Raw genomic sequence first — 8,917 nt, 5'->3', positions numbered from 1 at the left:
GCATCTTCGAATGATGACTTAGTATCTAAAAATGGTGAGATAGTATCTTAACATAATGACTCAGTATCTAAAAATGAGACGTAGTGTCTCAAAATTCAACTGAAAATAATAAGACAGTATCTCATAACAACTGACTTAACATCTCAAAATAATAACTTAGTATCTACAAATAATGAGATGGAATCTCAAAAATACTGACAGATAAATACATATAATATAATGACATAGCAATTTACTTAATAAGGAAAAAATAGGTGCTGGGTTTGAGAAGTGGCGAGAATGGGCTTCCACATATTAGTTTAAGATACTCTCATTATAATAATAATAATAATCTCATTTTGAGCTACTAAGTCATTGGTTTGATATACTATCTCATCATTTTGAGATACTATCTCATCATTTTGAGCTACTAAGTCATTGGTTTGAGATACTATCTCATCATTTTGAGATACTAAAATACTATCTCATCATTTTGAGCATATAAGTCATTGGTTTGAGATATTATCTCATCATTTTGAGATACTATCTCATCATTTTGAGCCTTTAAGTCATTGGTTTGAGATATTATCTCATCATTTTGAGATACTATCTCATCATTTTGAGATACTAAGTCATTAAATCGAGATAAGTCATTATTCTGAGATGCTTTCTCGTTATTTTGAGATGCTGTGTCAGTACTGTGATGCATTAAAAGATTGACATTTTGCAATTGCTTGAGGTTTGGCACTCCTCCCTGGGGGTGGGAGTGTTATTCACCTACATGCAGTGTTATTACCTACACTGACAGAACTACAGTTCCCTCAAAAGCTCTATATCCCATACTTTACCACTGTATATAAACACACACTGTACAAAATATATTATATATCAGGGCTAATGTCAAATTCTGGTAGAGGTGATCAAATTCACAGTGCTTTTGAAGGCTCTTAATTATTGTGATGATGCTACGTCACCACTAGATGGCACTGTAGTATACTGCTATTTGAAAGCATACTTTTACTGCTGCAGCGAGCGCTTTGAGCCTGTAGGCCCCCTGAGCAACACCAAGAGTGAAAGTTTTGATTCTCGGTTCCTCAGAGATTGCTTGAGGGATTGTTACAGGATCAACATTAATTTAATGGTTTTAAAATGTCTTAACGACCCAAATAGAGAACGGTCAGGACAGTGTGACAGGCCTTCCCTTTGTGTTGTCTCCACATGACGCTGACGCTGGTCCCTCGCTGTGTCTTCTGTAAGTACGCATGTGATGGCCTACACTATCAGGCTATCAGTTCTGAGGTGCGATAGGGCCTGGTTTCATATCCTGTCCTTTCAGGCGTGCTGAAAATAAAGCCAAGAGTCGGGAGAAGATCCGTCGAAGCCAGGATGGCGCGTCTGGTCTGACTGAGGGGTATTTATGGGTGTTGTTTCTGGCCAGTCAGAAGTACAGCATGCTAACCTAAAGGAGACCTCTGACCCCAAATGTAGTTGGCCAGCCATGACATTTGGAGTCTACGAGGTTAATGTTCCTAACAAACACTAGGGGGCACTATTTTAACGATCTTTAGGCGATCCATGCAGCTTGATTTAGGGCGTCAGCGTCTTTGCCATGGTAACGACGGGAAAAGTACGCCCTGCTCGGCTAGAAACGTGGAAAAGTCATGTGTTAAGTCTCTTAATTAATCATGGGTGTGTTTGTTTTGGGCGTAACGTGCAGTAATAAACCAGCGCGTCTCTCACCAATACCTTTAAGAGCCAGGTGCGGTCAAACTGACCTTGGCGGGTTGCTATTTCAGTGGTGTAAAGCATGGGGGGGTGGGTGTACGAGCGTCGGGCTGCACGCGCCTGTGTTGACAATTCACTGCCAAGATAGCAACGAACGTCTGACTGTTGACTCTTGTCTGCCAAGGCTGTTTTGACATTGACCTGAACACCCCTCATTGTAAGACCACCACACCCATCGGCGTAGATATATTTGCAAGCAGCGTTGCTATTAAAACGACACAGGCCTGAAAATGGTCTTGTGGAGTCCATGCCTCGAATGGACAGATCTGTTGTAATGGCCGAAGGAAGAGCTACTCAGTATTAGGCAGGTGGTGCTAATGTTATGGCTGATGGCTGTATGTATGCTGTTGTATGTTACATGTAGTTAAGGAAAGTGTCATAGACTCGCGTGTGCCTTCCTTCACAGCTCCTGTCAGGCCTGTTACAAGTAACAAGACCCTGGACGGAGCGGAGCACGCTCTGTTTACGTTGTTGTTTATTTGTTTACTCGGCTGTTTGTTGATCTGTCTCAGTAAATCCAGTATTTTCCACAGAATCGGACAAATTAGGCCGACGGGGAGAACGGGCCGGGTTTCATGGACCCAATAAACTCAGCCACGCTTGTGTTTCAGAGTGGCTGCCGGAGTCTCGTCGCCTTTGGCTGAAATAAGAGCGACTGTGGTGGTTCCTAGGGTCTTCTTCAATGGTTGCTATGGTATTCCAGATGGTTGGCTGGATGTTGCTGTGGTGTTTTATTTGGTTGCTAGAGTGTTGTTACTTGGTTACTATAGGATGTGTGGTGGTTGCTTGGGTGCTTCTAGATGGTTGCTTTGGTACCAGGTGGTTTGATTGCATGTTGCTGTGATGTTGTGGCTTGGTTACTATTTTATCTCTGGTGGTTCCTAGGGTCTTCTTAGATGGTTGCTAAGGTGTTCCAAATGATGGCCTGGCTGTTAATATGGTTGAGTTGGTTGATGGTGTTGCAGCTAGGTTACTGTGGTATCTCTGGTGGTTGCTAGGGTGTTCTTAGATGGTTCCTATGTTGTTCCAAGTGTTTGCATGGATGTTGCTGTTGTGTTCTATTTGGTTGATAGAGTGTTGTGGCTAGGTTTCAATGGCATCTTTGGTGGTTGCTAGGGTGTTCCTAGGTGGTTGCTATGGTGTTTCAAATGGTTGCCTGGATGTTGATATGGTGTTCATTGCTAGATTGTTGCGACTTGGTTAATATGGTATCTTTGGTGGTTGCTAGGGTGTTCCGAGGTGGTTGCTTTGCTGTTCCAAGTGGTTGCCTGAATGTTGATATGGTGTTCATTGCTAGATTGTTGTGGCTAGGTTACAATGGTATCTCAGGTGGTTGCTAGGTTGTTTCTAGGTGGTTGCTATGGTGTTTCAAATGGTTGCCTGGATGTTGATATGGTGTTCATTGCTAGATTGTTGCGACTTGGTTAATATGATATCTTTGGTGGTTGCTAGGGTGTTCCTAGGTGGTTGCTATGGTGTTTCAAATGGTTGCCTGGATGTTGATATGGTGTTCATTGCTAAATTGTTGCGACTTGGTTAATATGGTATCTTTGGTGGCTGCTAGGGTGTTCCTAGGTGGTTACTATGGTGTTTCAAATGGTTGCCTGGATGTTGACATGGTGTTCATTGCTAGATTGTTGCGACTTGGTTAATATGGTATCTTTGGTGGTTGGCTGGATGTTGGCTGCTTGAGTGTCCGGCTTGGTTATTGTAGTAAGTGGGGAAATTGTGTGAAGGCTGAACTGTTCCTTTAATGGACTCCCTGATCTCCTTTCATTTCATGGATTACATGGATTTCTACTAAGTGTATGAGAGCTGTGACCTGGGGCAGAGTTATAGAGGTGGATCAAGCTAATTAACAACACCTTCCTGTGTGCTCGTACAGGCAGACATTGATAGGAATAATGGCAGATACACAGCCGAGAGAGAGAGAGGAGTAAAAAAACGTACAACAGGGTGGGGGGCAAGCAGAGGGAGGTGGACGGAGGGCAGAGAGAGGAAAAGGTCAGCGGGAGCACAGCGTCCAGTCCATTTCTTAACCTCCTTGCCTCAGGCAGTCCATCACCCACCACCTCTCCCACAGTCCTCAGCTCACGTCAGAAAGACCTTTGTCCAGTCAGTGGAAACACAGTCAGGTGGTCACATTGCATATTGCTAGGTGGTTGCTTTGGTATCGCTGGTGGTTGCTACTGTATTCCAGGTGGCTGCCTGAATGTTTCTGCGGTGTTGCAGTTGGTTGCTATGTTGCTGTGGTGTTCTAGTAAGTTGCTGAGGTGTTGATGCTTGGTTAGTTGGTGGTATCGTTGGTGGTCGCTATGGTGTTGCAATAGCAATCTAATTGGTTACTAGAATGTTGTAACTTGCTTACTAATTTGGTATATCTAGTGGTTGCTAGACTGTTGCTGCTATGGTAGTTCAGGTGGTTGCCTGGATGTTGCTGTGGTGTTCTACGTGGTTCCTGGAGTGTTGTTATTGGGTTACAGTGGTATCTCTGGTGGCTGCTAGGGTGTTGCTAGATGGTTGATTTGGTATTCCAGGTGGTTGCCTGGATGTTTCTGCAGCAATCTAGTTGTTTGCCAGAGTGGTGGTATCTCTGGTGGCTGCTAGATGGGTGTTGCTAGATGGTTGCTTTGGTATTGCAGGTGGCTGCTAGGGTGTTGCTAGATGGTGTTCTACTTGGTTTCTAGAGTGTTGTGATTGGGTTACTGTGGCATCTCTGGCGGCTGCTAAAATGTAACCAGAGGGTTGCTATTGTATTCCAGGTCTTTGCCTAGATGATGGTGGTATCTCTGGTGGCTGCTAGGGTGTTGCTAGATGGTTGCTTTGGTACCACCTGGATGTTGCCGTGGTGCTCTAGATGGATGATATGGGGTTTTTAGGCTCAGGAAATATAAGTATTGCTAAACCCAACATTGTGGAGTTGGTTCTGTGTTGATATTTGTGAACAGCACAGGGTGAGTTAGCAGTTAAATAAAAAAAGAAACAATATGAATAATAATGATGATGATAACAGGAAAACAGTAAATCAGACTCTGTCAGTGATCAGACTCTGAAGATAATAATAATATATAATAATCTATAGATATGGAGTGTAATTGTTGTAGTTGGCAGTTTGCTTTATATAGGCACATATTTTCAAATGATTGTCAGTTATAATCAATCATATATTAAAGATGCAACAGACCGAGGTTCGTTAATTAAAAACGCTGGAGGGTTCTTTTAATTGCTACACTAAACTAAGGCTGTAGGCTAAAGTTTCCCTCCCTGGCCACATAGATCTCTCTCTCTCTCTTAGAAGTGATTATTGATTTGATGGATGTTTGTAGATGATGTGTAGAGAGGTAGAGCTACTCACACTGGAGCTACGATGCTAATGAAGCTAACTAGCAATGGAATTTGTTTTCCAGCGTTTTCATGCAGCGTTTATTAGGGAAAACCGTCAAACCGGGACCGAAACAAGCGCTTATCTGCTCAAGTCTTCCACATTACCAAGGAATCTTCTCAGGTGGTTGCTAGGGCGTTCCTAGGCAGTTGCTATGGTGTTTCAAATAGTTGCCTGGATGTTGATATGGTGTTCTATCTGGTTGCTGGAGTGTTGTGACTTGGTTACTATGGTATCTCTGGTGGTTGCTAGTGTGTTCATAGATGGTTGCTAGGGTGTTCCTATGCGGTTGCTGTGGTGTTCCGAATGGTTGATGAGTTGTTGGTTAAGAGTGTTGCAGCTAGTTTACAATGGCATCTCTGGTGGTTGCTAGGGTGTTCCTAGGTGGTTGCTATGGTGTTCGAAATGGTTGCCTGGATGTTTATATAGTGTTTTATCTGGTTGCTGGAGTGTTGTGACTTGGTTACTATGGTATCTCTGGTGGTTTCTAGTGTGTTCTTAAATGTTTCCTATGTTGTTCCAAGTGGATGTTGCTGTTGTGTTTTAGTTGGTTGATAGAGTGTTGCGGCTAGGTTACTGTGGTATCTCAGGTGGTTGATAGGGTGTTCCTAGGTGGTTGCTATGGTGTTCCGAATGGTTGCCTGGATATTGATATGGTGTTAATTGATAGAGTGTTGTGGCTAGGTTACTGTGGTATCTCAGGTGGTTGCTAGGGTGTTTCTAGGTGGTTGCTATGGTGTTCTGAATGGTTGCCTGGATATTGATATGGTGTTGGTTGATAGAGTGTTGCGGCTAGGTTACTGTGGTATCTCAGGTGGTTGCTAGGGTGTTCCTAGGTGGTTGCTATGGCATTCCAAATGGTTGCCTGGATATTGATATGGTGTTGGTTGATAGAGTGATGAGTACAATGGCATCTTTGGTGGTTGCTAGGGTGTTCCTAGGTGGCATGGTGTTGTTAGGCAGCATTCCGGACGGTTCTGGTTGATATCTGGAATTGGTTCTGTGTCGATATCTTAAACAATGCAGAACGAGTCAGCAGCTAAAAACCCAACATGTTTTCTGTAGCTATGCTAGGTTCTGTTGTCCAGAACTAAACAAGCTAACCTTTTCACCAAAAGCATACTGACCGTTGTCCAGTTTTGAGGATCTTTTTAAACCTGGGAAACCAGGTTAGCCAAACCTTTCTTTAACCAGGAAGCTTTTTGTCGATCACGTTTTGACAGTGTTAGCATGTAGCATGTTCGTTACACTGTTCGTTAACGTCACGAGCACCAGTTTCCCTCTTATTTGAGTGTATGGATTATAGTATTAAACCTATTATAAGTATAAAAACAAAAAGTGAAAGTGTATGTAAATTAGGGAAACGTGTTTTTGTTGGAGGTTGGAGGAGTTTTTTTGAAAGCAGCTATGTTTAATTCATCTGTCTGGGGCTGCGTTTCCAGCCGAATCCGAGGGAAAGATCTTTGTTTCTTGCTTTATTTATTTATTTATTTATTTATTTTTATTATTATATTTTTTTTCGTCCAGAGTTCGTCCAGCCCTGGGTGACAGTAATGAGTGTTGGCAGCCGCTATTTTGGGTCCTTGGAGAGGCCCGGGACTCGCTGCCTGGGGCTCGCCTGACTGAGGCTGTCGACCGTGGAGCAACTCTCTCTAAAAATAAAGAGTTTGGAAAATATGCAATCGATCGGCCAGTTGTGACTGGCGCCCATTTTTCTGGCGTCACGGCCGCAAACCGAGTTTTGAATGCTATTGTTGAAGACACACACACACACACACACACACATACATACATACATATATATACACACACACACACACACATACACACACACACACACACATACACACACACACACACACACATACATACATACACACACATATATATATATATACATACACACACACAAAGTAGCCCGATCTCAGACACTGGTTTGGATTCAGGCTGTGTGTCGAAAGTCTCTCTCGCTGTCTCTGCTCAGAGAGCTGGAACACTGCGGACAGTTCTGAGATACAGTGTTCCAGGATTCTGTGGCCTCGAAATGTTTGAAAATTCCGATTCATCCAAGTTCAGATAAATAAGGTCTGAACTTTTGCTTCACAACCTGCTGGCGGACAGCCGTCCTATGCTGAAATGCATTAAACTTCACACATTCAACCTACGCTGGCTGAATGCAATCAAATCTCCAAAAAGCAGACTGCAATTTGGGCTGCTCTGCAATATCAATGGTGTTTCATCTTTACAATCCAACAATTTAGATTTAGCTTTGATCTGAGTCTGGGAAATCCAGGTTCCACTTTCAATGGATATTGAAATGGTACCACTTTTACTTCACCTTGAGTTCAATCCCCCCCTTAGTTACAATTTTACAATACAGGTGCTACAAATGGTTCACTGAGCAATGCTTCAGTCAGCAGCCCAAAGGGATACTGAAGTAAAAGGCCTGTTACTTAGAGAAGGAAAGACTCCAGTTGACCCAACATAATAATGGTCAAAAACCAGCATTGAGTGGGAAAAAAAGCCAGAGGCCCGAACTGAGGCCTGCAGTGGAGCTGTAGTAAAAACTAGCACATCCAGCATCTGTCAGCAACTGAATAAGGGGTTGTTTACTTCAGTAAAAGCTCTGGCCTTTAAGTCAGCAGTGTAGGAACTATTGTATGCGAGGGGGGACGCGTACACCCCACCTTTCAGAAATGTGTGTTTGGTTCCCCTCAGCGTGCTAACACAACGTCACAGGAGAGCCCTAATTGCTACGTCTTATACATTAGCTAATAGACATCCCCACTGGTTAGCATCGCGCTAACCATCATGCCCACCCAGAGAGAGTGAGGCCAATTTTGCTTTCTTGGACTCTTGGCCATGAATGTCCAGATTATAGTGCCAACACTTAGGCAGTTGCGCCACTCAGGAACACTAGCTTGCATTTGTTTAGCCAGCAGTTCTCAGCAGTTCCTCATTTTTTTATATTCACATGTAGATTTGTCTACATTCAAAGATACCTCCAAGCTTAGATACGACTAAACACAAGTCAATATGGAGACCACAATACTGAAGAAGAAGAGGAGGGTCTTCAGTCTGGGTTTGAAGACAGCGAGCGTTGGGCTGTTTGGACACCCAGGGGAAGTTCGTTCCACCACTTCGGTGCAGGACAGTAAAAAGTCTGGACGCTCGTCTTCCGTGGATCTTAAAGGATGGCGGGTCGAGCCGTGCCGTACTTGAAGCTGGAAGGGCTCTCGGTGCGGATTGGCTTTTGACCATCGCCATCAAGTACGGAGGGGCTGGCTGGTCCAGTCTTGGCTTTGTAGGCCAGAGTCAGGGGTTTGATCTGATGACCTGGACAGCAGCTACAGGAAGCTACAGTGAAGAGAGAACCCAGCAGCAGAGGAGGAGCTGAACATGGCTGGACTTAGAAACGCTGAGTTCTGGATGAGTTTCAGAGGCCTGCTGGTGCCCAAAGGGAGCTGCAGTGGTCAAGTCTTGAAGTGACGAGACACTGAACGAGCACCTGGGTGACTCTCTAGTGAGGAAGGGTGGAATTCTCCGGATGAATCTGCATGACCGAGTCAGGCAAAGAGCCAGGAGCGGCTGTTCTCTACCCTTATGTCCTTCAAGGGGTGTTTAGTATAAGCCCAACTGGTGCTTTGCCTGGTTCTATACAGAACTCCAAGGGTTCCACCGATGGCAAGTCAGACAAGCCTTTCCCAGTTTTATATACACAGAACCTTTTTCGCTTGGAGTGTAGATGCAGCTTTTCACCGCAACCAGCCC

Source organism: Salminus brasiliensis, chromosome 10 (assembly GCF_030463535.1).
Source record: "Salminus brasiliensis chromosome 10, fSalBra1.hap2, whole genome shotgun sequence".
NCBI lineage: Eukaryota > Metazoa > Chordata > Actinopteri > Characiformes > Bryconidae > Salminus > Salminus brasiliensis.
This window is presented reverse-complemented; position numbering follows the sequence as displayed.